The sequence below is a fragment of the Accipiter gentilis genome, chromosome 1, assembly GCF_929443795.1.
Source record: "Accipiter gentilis chromosome 1, bAccGen1.1, whole genome shotgun sequence".
NCBI classification, from domain to species: Eukaryota; Metazoa; Chordata; class Aves; order Accipitriformes; family Accipitridae; genus Astur; species Astur gentilis.
This window is the reverse complement of record NC_064880.1, coordinates 28,486,181-28,510,027: the sequence shown is the minus strand read 5'-3', so window position 1 is coordinate 28,510,027 and position 23,847 is coordinate 28,486,181. Positions and strand designations below refer to the sequence as shown.

Here is a 23,847-nt window from a genome sequence, read left to right as displayed (position 1 = left end):
TGCATTCCAACCAGTGCAACTGTACTACTGCATTAATCTAATTTGGGTTTGATAAACTGTTGGACATACCTCTAACCTTTACATTTTAATTTTAAGCTGAAAGGTAGTATGTGAATTAAGAATTCATGTGATGTTTTGTTTGGGTTTTTTCCCTTTTATTATTGATTTGTATAAAATCAGTATACTATTTCCATATCATACTTAAGAAGCAAAAACGCCTGAAAAGACTCAGATAGCATATCCCCCCCCACCACCCCAAAACCTTCATACCAAACAACCATTGGCAATTCCAAGAGCACTAAACTGAATAAGCATTTTAAGCCCCACAGTCTTGTAGATGTTCTGCGCCAAGTATCCTGAAGGTACAGAGAAAAAGAACAGTCAAGTCAGCTATTTGAATCACTAAAGTAGATGCCATTTCATTACACTGTTGCTTCATACCTATTTCAGCAAATACACAGACTAGCTAAGTGCAAATAAAAAAAGCTTTAACACAAAACAAAACTGATGTCTTAACTGCAGTATAAAGCAAATCGCACGATACATACACAGATTTCTTCTTTTCAAAGATGTTTGTACTTGATACAAGCCAGAGCTTCCTACAGGACCAACTTTACTATCTAAAATACTCTACTTAAAGAGCCTGTCACATGAATGACAAGCAACCCTTCCAAGCAAAACTGGTCTAAATAGTATTTCTCAAAGTACTCATGTCCGGAAGAGAGGCTTAAGTGCATAGGGCCAGGGACAGAGAGGATGAGGGAAGTGGCCTGTGGGTATCCTCATGGTTCACACTTCTGTCTGTGCATCCCCCATCTAGGAGAAAGGAAGATGGGAGGAGGGCCAGAAGATGTGGATTTCCATTCCTGCGTCTGGAACAAAACTATGCGATGTTCTTTTGCAAGTTATTTTACACCTTTGTGTCTAAATCGCCCCCTCCCTTCACCCATCAACTCAGACTATACTGTCAAAGCAAGGGCACATTGTATAGCATGCATTTGTGCTGCTCATTATCAGCATCAGGTATGATCTAATAAGAGGCATCTAAACATCACCTCTAACACAGTACCTAAGAAACAGAAGAATTTTTTTAGCACAAAAGCACCAACAGAGATTAAAGATCTCTCAAAATAGGGGTCATTCAAGTTCACCATCAAAATGAACAACTATGGAAGAATCACCTTACACCCTCCTGTATTATGGAGATGGACCCACAGCACACAATTCAGCTTTTGCCGATTACTGCATAAAGTGAGCTTCTTGCAGTGTTGACTGCATACCAACTGCTGCACTAACAAGCAGTGTCTTCCTTCGGACATTTACAAACATCAGAATGCTTATTCATGACAGTCCCACATATCATCTGCCATCCCAGATGGTGACTGGTGGGATGCTGATTTTGTCCTAAGGCAGTTACCACCCACAAAGATAGTATATGCCGGGCTAAACAAAAAGCATGTGCCATCTGCTGTCAAGTTTATAAGACTTCTTGAGACCTATGAGGTTAGTTTATTTTAGATCAGACAGGTCAGGAGGCTATAGGTCTCTAAATGCCCAATAAAATAAGGGTCAGTTGCACTGTAACAGACATGCAGTAAATCAAGAACAAATTACAATGTGCTGCTGGGGCCACCTCTAATGCCCCGAGAGCAGCAAAGGATTCTCACTGTGATCAGTGGCAAAAGGCACATACAGCCCACAAGCTCAGAGGCAACCCGAGACCAAGAAGCATGATGAAATTCCCCAGAACTTACAGATTTCTTTGGCCTGAAGAAATTTTAGAAGTTTTCTTTCTTGCTGGCAGGGTGGTTTTTCTGCCTCCTTTCCTTGCATCTCTCTACTGCTATCATTTTGACAGCTGTTCTCCATCTTATGATTTCTTGCCCAGCCCCAGCTCTCTTCCTACCCTCGTATCTCCATAGATTCTTCTTATCCCCCTGCTCATGTGCTGTCATACTATATACATAGAGAGGAAAGAAAAGTCAATTAAAAAGAAGAACTAGTGTGACATCTTCTGCCTGCCTTACAAACAGTGTAAACTTCCTCTTACTCACTTCATCTGTCATATCCATTTATAGATCGTTAACAGAATACAGCAGTTTCTCCAATCTGGGGCCATTAAGCACTCAAACTACATAAAATAATTCTACAAATTCTTATTAAATCATCTAATTAAATCTCTTTTTGTACATTGATAAAGATCCAAAGCAAGCAGAGAAAACAGAAAAACACATCCACTGGTGCATTTTTCTGAACATTTCTAAATTACTAGGTACACGAAAACCTTTCACTGAGGCAGGGAACTACCCCTTGCACAAGCATAAAGGTTACATCACTGTCTGCACAGATGAAAAAAAAAGTATTGCTTAAGAAGTAGAATTTCAGAACACGGCCAAATTGCCTTTAAATCATTAACATCAGAAAAACAAGGTACAAAGGAGAGAGATCATGAAGGTCAGTACTGCACAGTAATGAGACAGGGATTGCAAAGGTCTCTGGGGAGGCCCAACACGGATAGAGCCCTTGGTGCTACAGCCCATGCCAACACAGCTGCATCAGCAGAGATCCTTCCTGGAAGCCCAGCAGCAGATGCTGAAGGAAGGTGCCTCCAGCCAGCACAAATGCATCACCTCCTCCAGCACTCATACCATGTGGGGCAGAAGAACAGAATGCACCAGTCACCTCCAAATGACAGCTTAGCTCTTAAGAAAAAGCAGAGGCCATCTAAAGAAAGTCTGGAAAAGTATATGCAAAGAGAAGGATTTGTCATTCCTTTCCCCCCGCACAAGGAACTAGAGGCAATGAGGGGTACAAGGTAGTTTCTCCATGCGTCTTAACAAAAAGTTTCCTTACTCTTCTTTAAATGACTTACTACAACTGTCAGTTGCTTTAAACCATCCTAGGCTGCTTCCTCTACTGCAGAGACCACAAATACCAATCTATGCATCCTACTGCTGCTACCTGAAAAACACATGGCTTTATTACATGTCCATGTAATCATAAATGTAATTAAAACTCAATACCGTAATAAAGTTATTTAACACAAAATAAAATTATACCATTCACACTTAGTCTTATACTGTCACCCTGCACAGAATAGAATTCTGGCATCTCCTTAGGGATATAAACATTTTTCCACCTTTCATTTTACAACTATGAATCTGAAGTCTTCACAGAAATTCGTGCATACTGCTCCCATAAAAAGTAAAAACGTCAATTTGCGAAGGGATAAACTTCCGATTAAGGCAGTCACACTGAAAATTGGCCATTAATCTCCTCTGAATAAATATAACCCCCAGAAAGATGGAAGCGTGAACAGAATATATATTTTTTGCACTTGAAAATGCTGAGGCACACAACAAGCAGCTTTTACTTTAGCATTTACAGCTGAAGTTATCCCTCAGAAGCCCATTTTACTCTCAAGATATTTCTCTCCAGTCATTCACTTTTCAAAGCCCTTTGCAACTTTAAGATTGCAGTAAAGCAGACTTCTATACCTTATTTCAGTAGATCTTGCTCCCTTGTCTGAGCTGTCACATTCCTTGGGAGACATTTGGTGGTTTTTCAACTTACTAAACATTTTATTAATTAAGAAATTTTTAAAAAATACTCTTTTTTTTTGCAATGTATAGACAGTTGACTTCATAATACGAAACATCCTTGTGATAAACAATTCCTCTAACAGATCCCCCGATTAATGAAGGCCTTGCTCTCTCACACTAGCTTACCCAGTTGACCTGGTTATACTTTGCTGAATAGCTGATAAGTGAAAACAATTTCTGTTAAAAGACAGTTTAAAATACACTTATTGCCTTAAAAGATCCAGTGGATTGAATATGCCTCCTGCGCTGACATCACAAACATGACCTTTTGAAACATCAAACATTTGGAAAGGTTCACTTAAGAAAAACTAATTTGTCAATCTGATGTCTCTTTTGCTTATGACACTCCACTCATCAGTTCAGGGCTGCTAGCTCTCAGAATTATATCTTGCAGTATTAGGCATTTTTCTTAAGCCTGGCTCATGCAGTCATAAAAATCCCTAGGAACTCTAGCTTTTTAAATATCCCTCTAATCCTTGCAGAGATGACTGAAAATACGAACCCTAGAGGCTCAAAAACTAGAAGGGAATTAAAGAGAAACCAATTTCATTTTTTTTCTAGGAGCTGACAAGATTTTTGAATGTTCAGAGCTGACAGTATTTCTGGCAGCTAGGCAGGAGCATTGATGTTCTCTCAGCCGTGCACTTGATAAAGTCCTGTACTGCTGCTATCCTTTATCACTGTAAGAAACACAGGACTCAACCCCTGCCCCTCCCCCCCCCCAAAAAAAACCAAACCAAAAAAAAACAAAAAACCAAAAAACTTCAATTTCAGTCCTCATCTACCTCAGCCAGGACAAAGCTCTGACAATCAGACCTGTATTTGGCCATACAAGGTTTTCCAGGGTGATCTCCAGCCACTTTTGTTCCAGGCCAACACTAAGTGTTGGTTTCAAGTTTCTCTTTTCCTGGCCTGTTCAGTCCATAAATGCATCAGAAGGCAGGTGTCTCCACTTCCCCCATGTTCCCACAACCTCCTCCTTCCCTTAGCCTTTATTTTCCAAGACTAATGAAGTCTCCCCATAAAAAAACAGGATCTCCTTTTGCCTGACCAGAACACTTCTCTGCACCCATCTCAGTCTGAACATATCACTAGCGGTAATCAAATCGGTTCCCTGAACTCCAGATGGGGCTTCATCAGTTTCGCAATTGCGATGTTAATACTTCCTTATCCCTAAAAAGCAGGAAGGTTAGGCATCACTAGTTCATTTAACAAAATACTTACAAAAAAGATACAAATCTCTTTTTTATTTGTTTAATTATGTTTCATTAGGTATAGCAATTAACTGGCAAGTATCAGTGAGAGTTCTCAGCTATTGTAATTCATTCAGCTTATGCTAAATGGCCAATTCAATCAGTAACCCAAACAGTCAATTAGGTGCCACTTGATTGTTTTTAAGTATTTACCAGTCCTTAGCTAAGTAAGATATGAACAAAGAAAGCCCAATTCAACTGTCAGCAGAAACACCATCATCTGCCACAGGAAACCACATATGAAAACAACTAGAGTTCAGAGACCCCACAAGACATCCTCGTAAAGGAATGGATATTAAGGACTTAGTTTCCAGAAAAAATTTCCAAATACATATGGCTGCAAATTTTCCAATTACATTTTCTACTTCCCCTTGGAAAATCCTGGTTTGCAGCCAAAGTCTTCTCTAGAAAATAATCAATGTAGGCAAAATGTTATTTTCAGAAATTGCATAGTCATTAAATAGCATCATGAGCACCTGTTTCAGCACTGTCAAACAAGTATCACAAATGAAAAAATTGGAAACTTAAGAACCCTAAATTTTACAGAAACAACATTCAAAGGGTTTTTTGTTTAACATTTAAAGACTTTTCCCCAAATTTGGAGCAGGAATCAAAATTGACATTGAGAGGTTAAGTGAGGTAACAGCTTTGGTTTCCAAATGCTTTTAAACAACAAGGGCTTTAATTCAGAGACCGTTCATGATCTAGGCTGAACTGCAAAAGTATCCCCAATCCTGCTCACAGTTTGAACCGGGGCATGGCTCAGGTGGCAGTTGTAGCTGTGCTAGACATGATCAACAAATATTTTTCAGGAAGTGGGGCTGTATCCTAATCCTCACGCTCCTCCTTTAATATATGAAAAATCTCTTCTAAAAATTAAACAAAAAACCCCAAAGAAAGCAAAAAATAGGCAACAGGGAGAAAGAAGCATCTTAATGGCTAACTCTGTAACTGAGTGCAACTACAGATGCTATAGCAGAACCTTCAGCCACAGTACAACAGTATCCTGGTATTGATCAACCTGGAGCTTTTGACCTCTAAAGATATTCAAAGTTCACATTGGAACATGACAAATTCTCAAGAGAAAGTCATGGGACAGTCACTATTCTCATTTCATTGAGTTTCTCATTGCATACTTGTGGCCCAGCCTTACATTTCTCACACTGAAAACATTCCCAGAGGTAACTGGAGCATACAAAAAAGGGGAGCAATCTCATGAGCACCTTTGGGTTTGCCCAGCTTCATCACTCCAATGACCAAAAATTAACACAGCTAATCCCCTATGGATTAACCACATTCAAAATGTCAAGACACCTTTAGTCTGTCAACACAAGAAACAAAATTTAACAGGTTGCTCTATCCTATCTCCTATCCTTGCCTAACTTTGGGCAGACCAAAGTTCGGGCACAACTCCTTGAGCAAGCATGACACGCAACACCATTATATTCCATTGCTACTGCTGGGCCAATCATATACACACACATATATAAACATTATATGGGCACCTAGTCAGAATCTCTTGCTTTACCCTTTCCATGAAGCGGCAGTAAAACAGACATCCTGTTACCCAAATGCACAAGCCATTACTCAAATAGCTTTAACTCTCAAGATAGCACATGCAGTATAGTTACCATTTGTTGGAAGTCTGTTTTATCCAGCTTCTCGGTGAGAAAATTCTTCCATTTCAATAACTAAGCAGTATCTATTACATTTATTTAAAAAAGAGAGAGAGAGAATTCACAGGTTCAAAACCAAGTAGAGGTAGGTCACAAGTTTTTTGTCATGATTTCCTAAAGGCATTTCAGACTGCTCTAACATAGCTGCATTCAAGGTCTCCTTTCAACATGCACTGAACAATGTCCTCCCAGTTCTGCAAAGGTATTCACCAATAACTTCTGTCCCAGGTAAAGTTTTCCTAACTTCATTTTGAATTATACTGTAAATCCAAAGGACAAGATCCATACCTACTTACACTTGCTATAGCAATAGGTGCAGCTACATCAAAAGGACAAAACATGACTTAGGTACTAATGACTCCATTTTTGCTCTCAAAACAATCTGTAGGTACAGTACACAGGCTGATCTAATGCCTGCTTCTGCCCTGAGGGAATATCTTATCTAGATTATCTGAATAAATCCTGAATAACAATAGAGGAATGGTTTAATCATGCATATTTTCTAGATATGAAGATAGATAAAACAGTATCATTTTAAAGGACCTTAATTCTTTTTCCTGTGTCTGACTGCTTGGACTGTAAACAATCATTTAGGACCACTTCTTCTGTTCTCTTGTTGATCTTCCCATACCAAATTGATGGACCAGGGAACCACAAAGTTAAATTACTTTCTTTTTGCAGTCAATTCATCTGATTCCTTTAATGAACATGCATATTTCAGTGTAAGCACAAATTTTGGGGGGAAACTTTAAGAGAGAACCTGGAACTTTGGAAAGCTCTTATTACAACAACCACACACACCAAAAAAAAAAGTAGTATAGCCCCAACACTGAGGTCATTAATAAATATAGCCTGCCTAAATTTTTCATTTCACATCCTAAACATTGTTACATTGTACTGCTAAACAGCTGCCACTTCTCACTCTCAGGATATCATAAATTCATTGTTATGTGATGCAATTCCCATTTTTAAAATACATACAGACCGTCTGAAATAAAGCACACTACACAAATTCATGTAATTTATTATCAGTGATAAGCATTTACTTGCTATTCTAGGGATTAACATCAGTAAGCACTCTGGAAACAAGTTCATATGGAATACCAATTATTCAGTTTGGCCTTCTGCCCCCCCCCCCCCCCCCCTTTTTTTTAAATACTTAACTAGACTTCATACTCTATGGATAAAAGACATGAACAAGGAAGAACATCAGCTGATTTTCCTAAATCAAATCGCACTAACAATTTACCCTAGCATACTGCAGAACACTGAAAGAAAAGCACTGCAATTTTTCCAATGTGCATAAAAATTATAGTGAACTCATTTACTGAAAGTAGAATAGAAATCTAATCAAAGAAAGCTGCATGGAATAGCTATACTCTATATAGGAATAATGAATTATATTTCAGATTAATTGTTGTGCAAAAGAAATAGTTGGGAACAAATAAATTGGTGTCCTAAAACTCTGTCGGAGAATGAAGTCATTTGGGAAGTACAGCTGTTGCCCTTTAGAGATTTGGATTAAAATCCATCATTATCTTTCAGTTAATACTCTTTCATCGACCAATCAGCAGTCATATGGTGTTTACCAACCCTGGTCACTTAACCCACTTGAATGGCCTTTGTGCTATAATTTGTACTTCAATACAATCAGATTACTTCTAATCTAAATGATTTGTGTCCTTTATGGGACAGATAAACACTAATCCCAAGGTTTCTAAAACATAGCAAGCCTAAACAGTGGCAGTACGGCATCCACGGTTTGCCGTTTTCAAAGACTATTTCACTCAAGTTCAGAAATATTTGATTTGATCATAGTGACCCCACCTTTCAGATATTCATTCCAAATTTCTTATATGGACAAAGAGGAAAGATTTATCAGCAAACGCCACCACTCAGATATACAAAATTAGCAGCAAATAATCAATATACTAATACTCAGATACTACTTTTTGATCAAATTATTTCACAGGAAAAAAATATTTATTCTTTAAAAGTACACTAAGCAAGGAGGAACATTTTAAAACTCCTTTTTCAGCAAGGAGTTACACATGGTAATGGCCCACAGTCCCCCAGTTCTCAATTTAAAAAGTCCACCTGTTCAGAACAGTTTTCCTAGGATTCAGCAGTTAAAGTGTCCTCAATCATTCCTGTTCTTCAGTTAATCTTGGGTGACACTTGGAAGAAAAGGCACTGCAGTGCAAATCTAACATCTAATTACATTTAACAGTAATACGCTTAGGTTCTGATCTCACAAACGCTTCTGCACAGGTGGATCAGTGAGCATGCAACAATCTCCCTAGAAAAGGAGGGACCCACAAATGCAAATATATTTGCATGATTGGAGCCAGGTCCATCAATGTATCCATACCTCAAAAAAACGCTGGAGTTGGAAACAAGAACATATTAATAGTTCAGTAGTAACCTCATGGTGACAGCAAGTATGCAAACACCTTCGTACATAAAGATATTATCAGTGGTACCCTACTATATTCACATATTCACCAACATATATATATTTCTTACCTAGAAAAATGTGTAATTAAAATTCCAATTCCCTGCAAAACATATCACCTTGTCAAACATAACTGATCATATCCCAGGTTAAGCCAGGATGAGCCTACTCATAATTGGATAAAACATTCCCAAAGAAAAATTAAGATGATGGATGATTTTAATAGCATCTGTAACTATTAATTTACACAAATCTAAACATCTTTACTTACAGTACCTCAGCACAGGTGCTTATATTTCATATTAGCTAAACTCTTTCCTAATTGATGACCTAAACTAGAAAGAGTGGTATCCTCATTCACATGCAGAGCCGCTCTCAGTAGGTGACCTCAGCCTACCTCGTAGCAATGAGCAAGCTAGCACACACATAGAGAATCAGGAACCACCACCATTGCCAAAATTCTGTTCTACAACTGAGACACAAGCCTGACACGTAGACCTTTAAACAGCCTCCATCCAGATTTGAGAGGAGTGAGGCAGATCATGTTATATGGCAGCACATAGGGCATGAGGGGGATTGCACTATGAAATTTGCCATTCTGGCAGCAAGTACTTCCAGGATTATTCAGTGAATGGCATGTATACTCCTTACTCTAATCTGGAAATGGCTCTTTTGATGTTCCTTGTACTTTGAGCAAGATCCCTATTACATATCGCAAAAGAGCCTCCTTGAAAGGTCTAGCAGAAATTACAGCTTAAGATTTCCTAGAAGTTGCAACAATCTAAAAAATGCTGAGAAACCTTCTATAATTCACTTCTGGAATTACAAGCTAACACATCACCAAACAGAGTTTAAGAGGGTTGATCTACCTTCCCAAGAGCAGTAGTAACCTTTGCTTTTCACTAATTTCTCAAGCTCTGCCACAACCTCAGAAGGTTGCATAGCTCCTTGAATACTGTATTTCTGTTAACTACAATCATGGAGTAAGCACAAACTGCAGTTGTAAAATGGCAAGTCACAGTTTCTCTTCTACTGACATTTAAAAGAATGACTAAAGTCCAATGCCCAGAAGTCGAAGATACAAATACGACAATGATCCACATAGCCCACTTGCACAATTAGACCCACTGCCAGTGCTTGGAGGACACTTGGAAGAGGGGGAGTGTTGTTATTTTTTTTCCCCAGATACCTAAAAATTCCTGCACCAGCTGTCCCAAAGACTGCTGGTTCCAGAACAGATTGTAAAGTCCACAATCACTGAACAAATATTTATGAATATGAGAAAGTGACAGAAATCTGAAGGAACAACTTGTAAATTCTACAAATTCTTAAATACTTAATGAATCAACACCTGGCAATAGCAAAACATTACCCTCTGTGAACCCCACAATATATGTCAGAAACATATCTCCCATCATGGGAGTAGGTAACAGTCTTCACTTACAAAGGCAGTAGTTCACGTATATGGTATCATACAAACTGCAAAGGTACCACACAGTTCTTTGAAGATTAATAGCATTAAGTCCAAACGTCACAAGAGGGGGAAAAAAAGGGGGGGGGAGAGAGAAAAAAAAAGAAAAAGGATGGACCTACAGATCTCTCAGGACAGACCACAATTCTCAGATTTGTGGTCTATCTAGCCTTTGTGGCTCCACAGAGATAGGACTACAGAATAAATAAGTAATGGCCACTGCCTGGAATATGTAGGAAATGCCTATAGATCACAACAGATTCAGAATTAAATATGTGTGTGTTTGTGTCCCACACAGATGCGAGAAACAGGTATGCCTGTAATGTTACTGCACTCTTGGCAGAAGGTGATAATTCTTGAACTTAAACTATGCAGCTGCACAGCAAAATAAAAAGGACCTCTCATTCCACTCCTGTATTTCAGATGGCTCCCCCCAGCGATTACTGAAAGCAGCTGCCCCAAATAGAAACCAAATGATTCTGGAGATCTAAACAAGGCTGAAGTCAGTTCATTTCTGTGATATCCATGAATTTTTTCCCCTCTCCACTCCAGAAGACACACTTAGACCACTTAAACTATTAAGAATGTAGAATTAACTAATTTGAGTTTACAGTATTGTAGTTAAGAATATCAGAACAACCATATCAAAGATGTTGTAAAGACAAGTACTCTCAAACTAACAGAAACATAACTAGAGAAACTTCAGGAGTAGGTAATACAGCAATTACCTCTTTCTTCAAAAGGTACTTAAATAGTCAAAGTAGCCATCTGAAAAAACCCACCCCAAAACTCCTTAGCTAACAAAAACAGTTGGCCTGCTAAGGGTTTTCCACCCTGTTACTGGAATGAAATCACACTGGAATACTATTTCTCTACTATCCAGAAGAAGTTAGAGCTAGATTCTGAACACGTGAAACAGCTGCATTAAACTAAGTTTGAGCAAGAAAGATTACATCTGCATTTCTATTCTTACCTGCTATTTTTATGCTTTACAGAAGAGACACATTCTCTCCTCGCTCCAATGAATTCTGTATGTGACAAGGAAGAAAACAACCATAAGTCACAGCAACACAGACTCTTACACCCTTGCCATAATAAATGAGAAGATGCTTACTGCTGCCCTCTTCTCCTTCAGCACACCAGTCACCTAGCTAGGGGAAACCATTAAACAACCAGAGGTGTGAACCCATTCTAGCTTTCCCCTTCATTAAGTCATGTATCATTTTTACATAGGAGTCATGGAGCTATAAATCATGAGAGACAGAATGAGAGCTAATTAAAGGGCCAGCTAAGCATATAATTTTGCATTGTTGCATATCAGAAAACTCTAAAATTGGCCATATTTTATATAAAATACTGCCAAATATTAAAAGACATTTCAAGCAGATAGGTATTTTCCTCGAAGAGGTGGGCATTACTATCTGAAAGACATCAATATTTAATTTCCTAGCATGGAAGCCCCATGAAACCCTGAGTCAGCCTTTTTTCTTTTTTTAATAACAGACTTAACTCTGCCTTGCACACATGTGTTGCAGTGCGGCCTTGTATACGGTCTTCGAATTTAGTCAATTTTTTTTCCAATTAGAGCAAACTCTTATGCATCCGAAGACAGAAATTCACAACCCAAGAAATCTCTACACACACTAAGGCAAAGCATTAATCAAATGCACCTGAATCTAGCAGTTAAACTTAAGTGTGAGCACTTCAGGCTATTTACAGGATTCCTTTGCCAATAAGTTATGGCTCACTTCAGAAAAAACAATCTATTTCCTGATACCAGATTTCTCAGTCAATGCTATTATGTGGTAAAAGATCTTCTTTGAAGGGTTAGAGGTAAATCTGATGTGGATGTGTTAACTGAAAAATACATACAAATCTCAAAACCCAAGAGGGCTTTCAAGTATGCATAATATTACTGTGACATAGAGCATCCATTAGGAGGTGAGAAACCTGTTAATCCAAGGCCATATAAAAATACAGCATAAGGATGACCCTCTAACTGCAAGAGCTCTTTCTCTAAAGGACTTTTATAGAGGTATGGATATTTGTTTTATTTTTATTCCTTCTTCACCTTCTTTTTAGTGACCTAGTAATTGTAGCTACTAAAGCAATTCATCAAATGCAAGAGAATTAATCTCAGAGTAATTATTAACTATATACATTTTAAAGTATACATATTCATCAGTCTCAATGACATGTAACTGCAAGGAATAGTCAAGTGCTTATATGGCAGTCTTATACCCCATTTTCTTAACTTTGGTTTCCAAATACCTTAAAACAAGGAAGAACAAATATTTTTCCACTCTGAGTGTATACACAGGTTTGACAACTAAGCCTTAAAAATAAAGAGCATTCTTCTTTTATTCTACTCAGGGGAAAAAAAGTATGTGAAATTTTTAAAAAATATTTATATTTCAGGCTTGACTGACTGGAAAAGGGGGTCAAAAACATTTTTATTAAAAATGGGCAGCACCCATCTGAAGATTCACATTTTATTTGGGTATCCCAAGTATCCTAGCAAGTCTCTGGCCACTCTTGCAATTTGTAGAGCTAGGCTACAATCAGGAAGGGGTATGTGGATTAGATACAAAACTGGGTCAAATACTAAGCTCACCAAGCCAGTGCAGGGGTCAAGAAATTAGAAAAGCCAAGAAATACAACTACTGAAGGAAAGGCCAAAGACCAAGGCGTTAAGCTGCCTGAGGGGACAACAAAGAGGCAGGTGTGGAGGATGATCAGGAGCGGCAGGGAGGAGGAGGAGAAGGAGGAGGAGGAGGAGGAGCAGCAGCAGCAGCCAGGCAGGGCTGCCTGCAGTCAGCCCACGAAGCCACAGCTCACTCTCCTGCGACCTTCAAACCTGAAGGATCCCAAGCAATCTCGAGGAAGTTTTCCATCTTCATGCTATCCTACTAACTGTAAGAAGCATTTGGCAGTACTCTGATCAGTGCATTAAGTTCTGCCTGTGGCTTTTTGGAAAACCATAAAATACAAATCCTAGTAACATGCATTCTAGAGAGATTCTGACAATGCTTAAAAAACACTAATGCCTGTTTTTGAAAACTAGCCCATTCAGAAATGCAAGCTGAAATGATCCTTTTAAATAACATAAAATACTTCTGTGGTCCAAAGCCAGCTACTTCAACCTTATAAGTAATTTTAAAATATATCTGGTTTTTGCAACAAGTCATTAACGTGAAAGGGATTTTGAGGGTTCTCATAAGATGGAAGAAGGAGCGTGACAGTAGCAACATAACAATAAGTGACAGGAACAGATTCAAAAAAATATATATAGTCAAAAATACATAATCAAAAACATTCAACATTTTGATGCAGTGTCACACAAAACGCGATCTCCAGCTCTAAAAACAAGAGCCACTCCATACAAAACATCATGTTAATATTACAAACACATTTATACGGTAGTAGTGTACAAAAGCAAATCTGCCAAGACCCCCTCCACTCAGCATGTTTCGTGCTGTTGACTCCTAACTCCCCATGACAGTTCCCATAGTTATTACAACCACATGTTAAAATAACCCTCTGAGCAACTGCGTACAGCACATGACGCAGGAAGTGGCCATGGTGCTGCACGTAGAAATTACAAAACCCCCACGCTCCTGTAGGCTACACTCTTTGCAGCCCTTCTGTGTCATGTCATCTGGGGTTTAACGCCAGCATGTGCTTTTTTTTTTTTTTTTTTTTAAACATTCACTAAATCAGATTAGTATAAATCTCTTCCTCTGAACAAGAAGGAAGTTTTCCTATCCTTGCTCAAGATCTAGATGTCCAATTTACAGATGGAGAAGATTCAAATCCTTTCTTATAAAGCTATGATACAGCTACTTGGATCAATATTCTAATTTATAATTAAGAAAGCAAGGTGAAAAGCTTCTGAGAGCAACAAATAACATAATAGAGGTCCATGAGGTTCCTTCAAGGGCAGAGTTTTTTCCAGCTCTTTTAAACTCCAACAACAAACCACCACCAAGTTACATGCAGAAACACTGGCTAATGCAAATTCACTGGAAGAGTTAAAAACAAGCATTACAGCATTCCTATTTTGTCTACCTCTCGCTTTCTCCTCCCCATGTTTGAGTTACATGATAAATTGTAATTATGAAGGGGACAACTGAGACTCAAAGTTGCAGAGTTAACGTATGGCATTGCAACATAGTTGACAATATAACCAAATTATGAAATTGACAATATCATCAAATTTTGACATTAGTTCTGTCAACATTTGTTCTTATTGATCATCAGTGCAACTTTCTTTGATACTTGCTGAAGTTTGTAAAGCTCCATTGTGTGGTTTCTTAAGCTATTTTTGTAGCATTCTTGAGTTGGTGAGACTAACCTACATTGAGGAAAGCAGAATTTGACTTGAAATGTTTTCTCAAACCTGTTCGAAAGAGAAAGAATATGCCTGTGTAGGCGGCTCTTGTCTAGCCTTTCAGGAACGCCACTTGCTCCAGAGCAACTGTTACCTGCCTGCAGTAGAGAAGGGGTCCCAAGTACAGTGGATTTAGTCTTATTCAAACCTAGATCGGTGAAGCTACAGCAGTCTCAGATACTTCTAAGACAAGAGTGATTTCCATCTTCAAAATTTATTTTATACATTTGCAGACAACATATATGAATTTTGAGCAGTTTAATACTATATTGAATAAGGCAATAGCACCAAACATCCCTACCCATATGTTAGAGTACTTCATATTTTTCATACTACCTATGGGTCATAACTCTATTTTGCCTGCCTGCCCCAAACTGTCTATAATAAGGTTCTGCTGCTTCTGACATCACCTGTCTAGAAGAATGTGCTGAAGTTCTCTAGACTGGGATCTGATGATACCTGAGCAAATACCACTGAAACTCAGACAAAGCATATCAAGCCTGTAATGCTGATCCACACAGCAGTACTAAGTTAATTTCTTCAATCGTTCCATAAGCTCCAGAAGCCAGGCTCTGGATCTAAACATCTGAAAAGCACTGATGAAAAATTCAAGATTCACCGTGATTTCTTAGGACAGAATTTATGGATTGTACAGTTAGGGTGGTTTTTTTTTTTAAAAAAAAGGCTAGGCTCTTTAAATTACAAGACCATGTATTCCCTCTCTTCACAGGCTGGAGATGAATCAAGACAATTGACCTAAGTCGTAAGAACAGCTACCTCCTGAAAAAAACTACCTCATTTGCTGGAGAAGTTGGAAGAAAAGCAGTAGACTGCAAGATAAAAAGATTCTCTCAAGGTTAAGGCACTTGAGTGCTACAGTGCAGAATCTATCTGTAGCCTGGGCTCTACCACAAAGCTGCTAGTAATGCTAGGCAAGTTGCTTAAATCAGTCCTTCCGCAATCACTAATTGCACACACCTTTTCTGGGAGCCCAACTTGATAACTGCAAGCTCTAGTTTATAGAAGTGCTGAATGCTTATGCTGCCATTCAAGGCAACAGAAGCTCTGCTGTGAACACGTGCTACATTATTCCAAGTGTTGATGTACCAGCCCCCATGACTCAAACTGAGCATCTAACATTGCTGAAGACCTCTCTCTGTGCTGAAGCTCCCCCCCCATGCCAGAAGGCGGCCATTCATTTATGTCATAGAAGTGTTGCAAAGATATTTATTTTTTTTTTACTGTTTGTGAAGCACACAGCTACTATAGGCTGAGCACCAGTGAAAAGCCCACATTCTCAGAATAACGTTCAAGTGACAAGCCACGCACCAAGAGATCCAGGAAGTCATTTGTCAGTAAGCAAGCATTACCTATCCTGTGCACAAGGCCTGGTGAGAAAAAAACCAAAAATTACTCATGATTATACATACCCACAGGCTCAGTTAAGGTTGTATAGACAACACTTTCTGGCATTTTTTAATTTTCAGATAGTTAACTTTGCAACTTTTAAGTTGTCTTAATGCTGTTTGATAGCTATAATATGACTATTCTTGTTTCTCTGATTAACAAGGGACCAAGTTAAGCATCAAACACGTTACTGACTATGCACAGGCCCCACAATCTACCAAATATGCAGCTGTTTGGCATAGACTGCACCTGCATTGCAGATAACAGACTGCAAAAATGGACAAAGGCAGAATCTTTTTCCATAAAGCTTTGATGCTGATTTATAAGGGGGTTTCTTAATCAGTAACACGTATTAAATAATATCATTTTAAAAGAAAGATGAAGTGCATCTAAGCATTTATATGCATTTGCAATTCCAAGTCAAAGATTCACCATCCAATTATTAGCAGGTGGCTAACAGAAGAAAAATTATGCAATTTTATTGGGTTTTTTCATATGCAGTCATGAAGAGATAAAGACTAGGTACTTCTCTGCTACCTTTTATTAGCATTTCCATTATAAAATCCCATTAGGAGGTTCCTATACCTTCTTTGAAAGTCTTGCTGCACAGGGCAGAGTAAAAACTTCGAGAGCGTTTACGTAATATCTTACCCAAACTCATCTTCTCTGGGATACATCCTGATAATGAGTCTCTATGCTCAATTTTTTTTTTTTCCTCACATAGGAAAACAAGTGCATTTTTAAAGCTCGAAATTATGATAGATATAAATAAACACTGTAAGTGTTAACCGGGTTACATAAAAATCTCATTATGCTTCCCCCCCCCCCCCGCCCCTTCCCATTTTGTACTAACATTGCCTGTCACATCACTGATCCTTAAACTAATTGATCTTTGAAATTCTATCAAATTGTAATAAGACTAAGGAGACCTGATAGTCTAGTGTATTTAAATGGGATGTACTGAGAAGTGTCAAATTAAAACTCAACAGCATGAACAGTTAAACAAAATCTCCTACCACATATTTAACTTTCTGGTACCTACACAGGTATATACAGAGAGAACAACATATAAACATGAGGTTTATGGTATAAACTAGTTAGATCTTACCAGTTTAGTAATGCTGTGTAGTGTTAAAGATTCAGTAGGTGGCATCCTCTGCTGGGAATCACTACACTGCCCACCATTAAGTAAATCGATTATGAACCACTTGGCATGAAAAGACACTGGCTGTAGAATGGCAGTATTTTGGCTGCCATGATGGCACATAAAAAAACCACAAAAACAAACAAACAAAAAAAAAAGAGGTAGTATGTTTTAACATCACAATATAATTCAAGCTTCACCTCAGTTAATTTTACTTTGCTCTCCTGACCTTAACCCGATCATTTCAGTCAGGTACAGAATTGTTCTTCAGTGCCTGTAGTAAGCAGTTACATAGTCTTTCTTTACACACAAGACTTACCTTAGTCTTAGAAGGATTGCCTTCCCTGCCGCACAGATGCAAGTAATGGGGTGAATGTCATCATATTATCACAGAGTGGACTGGCTCTGAGCTTTGTTTGCAAGAGGAGATTTTGTGAGACATCTCTCAGTATGATTCAGTGGGCTGTAGGAGACAAGATTACCCTACTTCACATGCAGAATGACTTAGTTGCAGGTGTGCCCCAAGTCCTCCATACTTTCAGCACTAGCACGTCTGGATGAAACAGTTTGCCCGATAGAAAGCCAAGAGTAATGAAACGCTGTCCAGTCTATTCCAGAATCACAGCATTTTACCAATACCACAACCTATCATTCTGTCACACAGCAAAATCACCAGGAAAAGGTCTAGAAAACTGTGAACCAAGATGCATAATTATGCAGATCCTGCATTCTGCCACAGAATAACGTGCATTTCACCTATTTGTAAACTGAAACCTATTTATGCAGTGTCTGCATTCAAGGCAGACTCACAACATTTTAAAACCTATGAAACACTTAAACAGAGAAGGCTATGTAATTGAAAAGCATTTAGGTATATAAAGTGAGGTGAAAAGGACTTTAGGTATCTCAAGCTTCTACTTGTACCCATGTGTAGCTAAACCCACCCTTAAATTCCTTATTATAAATGTTTAACACCAAAAAATGTATTGTCAATAAACAAAGTGTTACTGGATAATTTCACTGAGGAATAAAGTATTAGCAATGTTTTCATAACGGCCTAACTTGCTCATATCCAAATAATCATCAATAATGTAAACAGCACAGTTCTAATGTGCCTAGACATGTATCAGCACCACCTGTCATTACAAGATTCCTCTGGCAGTTCGATAGCAGCAAATTGGTAGGGTACCAATATTGATAAGCAAAGGACTGGGACTGCACTGATACAGTTAGATTGGTTTACAAGGCTTCTATTTTTACAAGCCTTAGGCAGCTCAGGTTCTCTAATGAATTTTTAACATGTCAATTAATATGTTTATAGAAACCAATGTCAGCTTTAGCTAATGCATAAGAAAAATCACAGTTGCATGCAAATTGTACAACGTACATGTTAAGATTCTAAGCTTTGCATTTGAGAAATTCAAAAGAATTATTGCAGACGATCTCATGAGAACACTCATCTAGAAAGGAAACACAGTAAAATTGCAAAAGTTAATGGGCATGATTCATCACTCTTGGAAATATTAGCGCAACTTCACGAAGTGTGATGTATTGCAGGGCATAAGAAAAAAAGGCTTTCTTTTTGGCAGAGCAAGACCCTGACCTCCTGTTGCTAAAAGCCACATTATACTAAAACAAATTACCAAGTACTTTGTTATTTTTACCAACATACTATTGATGCCATAAATTAAGCAATGCTTACTTAATAATATATGCTTCCACTGAATGTAACTGTATTAGAATACTAGCTACTGTTTTGCAGCACTTTCTCCAACAACGTAGAATGATGTCAAATGACTGCACTGTGCAGATACGATTTTTGTTGTAATTCCCCAGTTTTCTCTGTACATTATGTAAAATCACAAAACAAATTAGTTTTATGAAAAACATTTTTTAAATCCTTAGGACACAAGTTTTCAAAATATTTTAGGTGTTTTGTTTTAAAATCATTGTCATTCGTTAAATAATGAAAATCATAAACTTCCTATAGTAAGATTATGCATGCTCTGTGAAGGCGCAGTAAAAAGAGAAATTCTACCTTTGAAAAGAACCTGTACATTTTGCACTAGTGGGCAAAATAATAATAGAAAATAGTCCTTCGACCAAGATTTGAACTGCCTCTGTAAAGTTAGGCAAGCAGAGCATCTGGTGAAAATATATCAACCTATGCAGCTAGAGGGATACTATGGTCACCCAGGAGAGCGAAGTTCCTGTAATTTCTTCAACTCTCTGTGCATTCATCAGCTTGAGAATAAAAGATGCAAGTGCAGCCTATGGATTTGGGTCATTTTCCCCTTTGTTAACTGGGGTGTTATGGCATTTAACATCTGCCTCTTCCTTTGCCGCATCAGAGGCGATACAGGATCACATCGGAGGTGTTCATGCTTGTATCTTGATGGGTGACATACATTAAGTACTACAATTTTCTGAGTGAAATACAAAAGTTACAGGACTAAAATACATACCTGCTACAAGTTGACATTCAAGGAATTTCAATGGTTTTAAAGCATATAACGAAGTGACAGCAGAATTTCAGAAAGCAAGCTACTCAGACTGCAAAGTCATCTTTTCTTCCCATTAACTACAGATGACTTAAGCTTTGCAGCATATTTCAGTATACTAGAGAGAACCTTGCATGCCAGTTCCGTACTCTGTTATATCCCAGCACAGCCTGACGAATGTTTCAGGATCTGAGACTACCACAGCTGTACCATATGTTCATTTTTAAAATAACACTAATGCCTCATTTCAAAAATTCTCAAACTCTTAGAGCAAATATTCTCAAACCACACTCCCTTGTGATAACCTGAACAGCAAAGACTGCAATGACGGTTAAGCATCTGTTTTATGCAGCAATCGTCATTGCTGTTTGAAATCCTAGGACTTGCAGAGCTAATTAACTAACAAGCCTACACTCCCTCAAAAGATTATCTTCCACAAGGCTTTTTTCCTGCTTTTATACCACCTTAACCCTAAGCAACTGCACTCAAGTAGGAAGATATCCTCTCAATTAAAACTTAGCTAAAGAAATCCAAAAAGGGAGGGGGGGGAGATGCAGACTGTTGAGAACAGGTGGTTAAGAGAGACTGATGCTGGTGTGAGTACATTCAGCCCTGGTGAGGGAGCACTCAGTGCAGACAGAGCACGGGGGCGATGGACAGCTCCAGCTAGTGCAGAAAGAGGCAAGATGGCACAATCTCTTGATACCAGCTAGTTTTTGTTAATACTTCTAAGTTTAACCCAGCATCCATTATATTATTCATCGGGGAGCAGGGGGGGGGGAACACACCAGGAACTCGGTAACTTAGTGAAGATACCATGCAAGAGAATTGTTTCCTTCCTATTTTCTCACTACCTTATGGATTATTTAACCAAACAACAGAAAAAAGTTAGTAACGTAACCAATTTCACAACTCCCAATTTCTCTTCTGCCTTCAGTGTTCACACAGTCACATCAATCCCTGCTCCCTGGGAGAGGTGTGAGGTACAGAAAACCCATCTGGTGAGAATGAACACCAGAAAAAAAGTTTGCAGACATGGAGGAACACCTTAGCAACCAAAAAGAAGCAAAGAAGAAAAACCTCGTCCCTCCCTCTAAGCAGTCTATTGGCGAGTTAGAAGGAGTAGCAAGATTACTTATTTGGAAAAGGAGAAGCAGCATAACCCATTCAAACCCATCTAGCGTCAGCTCTGGACTGTGCAAAGAGACACCTTTTTCCCCTTTTCAGAACTGAAGTAACAGGGCAGTGGGCAGCTGCATCCACTGGCGAGTACAATGCTGCCGTGAGAGGCAGAAGCTTCAAAAAGCACGTCCTCCCTGCGCTCACCAGACTGGGCGGCTCACCAGTGTCCTACCATTACCTCTCATTCTGGACCTCCAGTCGCAGTGCTTCACCTTCATCTACTGCAATCACACAAACACATCCCCATCAACTTAAGGTTTTTACACTGCCGTTTCATATTACATTTCATCTGTACGAGAAAGCTTGTAGGTTCTCGACAGCGATAGAGTATTTGTTTTGCACCTCATTTTTACTCTTTGCGAAAGACATCACTGAAGTAGCAGCAAAGAGGATGGGAAATAAAACTATCATCTCCCTCCTCCTGTAAGTAGCAGTTAGCTGCAGTTAAATGTTCACTTTGAAGATTTATTTAAACTTTTGAGTACTCACAGTGCCACGCTTGTCTAACTTTTCCATTCAGGCTTAAACAATGAAGACCTAGTGCCCAGAAGACTTAAAACCCATGAAGAGAGTTCCCTGTCTTTTTTCAGGAGTCAAAAATCAATAGAAAACAAACATGGGCATTCACGTATGCGTGAATATTCTGACAGTTCCTCTGAAACAAGGAAATGTCCTGTCTGTACCCACAGAAACCGCAACCTTGCACCTACCTCTCCTTCACATGCTTTGAAACATAGTGTCAGCGGGACTTTAACATTTTAGGCATGCCACCACCGTCCACCGGCTTGCGATGAAGAAGCTTTGCGAAGCCAAGCACTCACGCTTATCGCGGCTAATTAGCTCATCAAGGATGACTCCTTCATGTAGGTTAATTCCTCCTTTGCTGAAGAAATTTACCTTTCCCAAAGCCATCGCGATTTATAAAACAAGACAGCCGAGCTACGCTCGCACAACAATTTTTTTTTTTCTTTTTCTTTTTTTTAAAAGTCATTCCGTATGCAAGGAAACCAGAGCTCCGTCTAGCCTTGAAGCCCAGGAAGAGAAGCCTCGTACCTCTCCGAGGTAAGGAAAACTGTTACGCAAATCTCGCGCACTGCTGAAGACCCTGACCTATTTAGAGGCGCGCCTTCTTCTCTGGCAACAACCGCCGCTGCCAGAGATGCCGATAACCCCCCTCCGCCCGGGCAGGCGGGGACCCCGGGGAAACCCGCGCCGCCGCCCGCTATACCTGCGGCTCCGCCCGCCGCCACCTGCGCCTCACGCTCCCCGCCGCTCGCCCCGGCAAAGTTTGCCCGGCGGCGCGGGGCGGGCGAGCTTCACCGGGGGCTGCGGCGCTGGCCGCGCCCCGTGGCCGGGCTGGGCAGCCCCCGACTCCCCCCCTCGCCCTCCGCCGACGCCGTGACATTGAGCAAGGTCCCCCGCCGGCACCTGCCGAGCCCCGGCGGCGCCGCCCGCCCCTTACCTCGGCTGCCGGCGAGAGGCAAAGGAGGGGCGGCGGGCCCCGCTCCGGCCGGACCGAGGCGAGCCGAGCGCGTCCCAACTCCGCCGGACCCCGGCGGCTCGCCCGCTGCCGCCGTCCCGGCGCATGCGTCCGCCCGGCCCCGGCGGCCCTCCCCGCCGCCGCCGCCGCCGCCGCCCCGCCTCAGCGGGCTCAGGTGGGGCCCGCGCGGGCCGGGGGGTCGCCCGCGGGGGCGGAGCGCGCGCGCCGGGGGCGGGCAGGCCGGTGGCACCTGCGGCCGCGTCTCTCGCCCGGCTGCGGCGAGCGGGCTGAGGGCCGGGCTCCCCGCGGGCGGCCCCGGCTCGCTCCCCGCCGCCGCCGCCCGGGAGTTCGGGCGCAGCGCCCGGGTGGCCGCGCCGAGGGCTCGAACCGCCCGGAGTTTGCGAGCGCTACCCTCGCGGGGTCGCCCGCTCCCTGGCCGGGGCACGGCCGCCCCGCCGGCCCCGCCGCTGAGGGGCCAGCCCGGGGCGAGGGGGAGGCACGGCCGCCCCGCCGGCCCCGCCGCGCAGGGAGGGGGGCCGGGAGCCTCTCGGCGAGGGGGAGAGGAGCCGGCTGCTGGCGGAAGGAGCCTCCCCCGGCACAGCCTGTTTGTTCTCGCTGGGCAAAGCCAGAGGCGGCCGATCGCGGTTACCTCAGGGTTTTCCGATTCCTCTGGGACTTCTCGTGCCAGAAGCAGCACAGCCACGTCCCAGAAGCAACAGCTTTCCGAAAAAAAAAAAACCACAAACCAAACCCCCTCCCCCCCCCCAAAAAAAAAGACCAAACAGCAACCAAAACCCAGCTGACGCGCCGCGCCTTCTGCTTTTCTTGCTCCCCTTCAGTTTCTGGTCGTCAGGGGTTTACTCTTCGTTTCCCAAATTTAAACGAACTGCTAGCAGGACTCCCGCACCTTTGGCTTTGCCAGCCCACCTGTGAGCGGCGCAAAACAATAAGCGCTGCTAGTGAGTTCTCTTCTGTAAACACCCGTACCTTAAATACAATCACTACACGAGAAAACATCAGGTATTGTAAGTGTACTTACTTAATAGAAAAACAATACTACAAATGACAGAAACGTTAAAATCAAGGCACACTTACGTATAAACACTTTTATAGCATCAGCTCTTATAATTCGAATATCCCCCTCCTGTAGAACATGATGCAAACGGGGGAAGTCCTACGGTACTTAATTTGCTGTTCCTGTGCAGAAAGGAAAACAAGAACATTTAACATCATTGAAGAAAACCTTCTTGCTGTATTTTAATTTCAGCTTTTGGAGAAGAGCAGTA

General features: G+C 40.7%; 1 protein-coding gene across 3 annotated transcripts in view; it reads right to left on the bottom strand.

Moving 5' to 3' along the window:
- Positions 1–23,441, bottom strand: part of ZNF385B (zinc finger protein 385B) — a 175,395-nt gene extending 151,954 nt beyond the window's left edge. The window contains exon 1 of one of the 3 annotated variants that reach the window (XM_049812949.1): positions 23,351–23,441. The gene's annotated coding sequence lies outside the window, so the exon portion shown is untranslated. Of the gene's footprint in view, positions 1–21,791; positions 22,013–22,543; positions 22,704–23,350 lie in introns of those variants that run through there. The other 2 variants (XM_049812934.1, XM_049812942.1) reach the window with 2 other exon arrangements.
- Between the last annotated feature and the right edge of the window lie 406 nt (positions 23,442–23,847).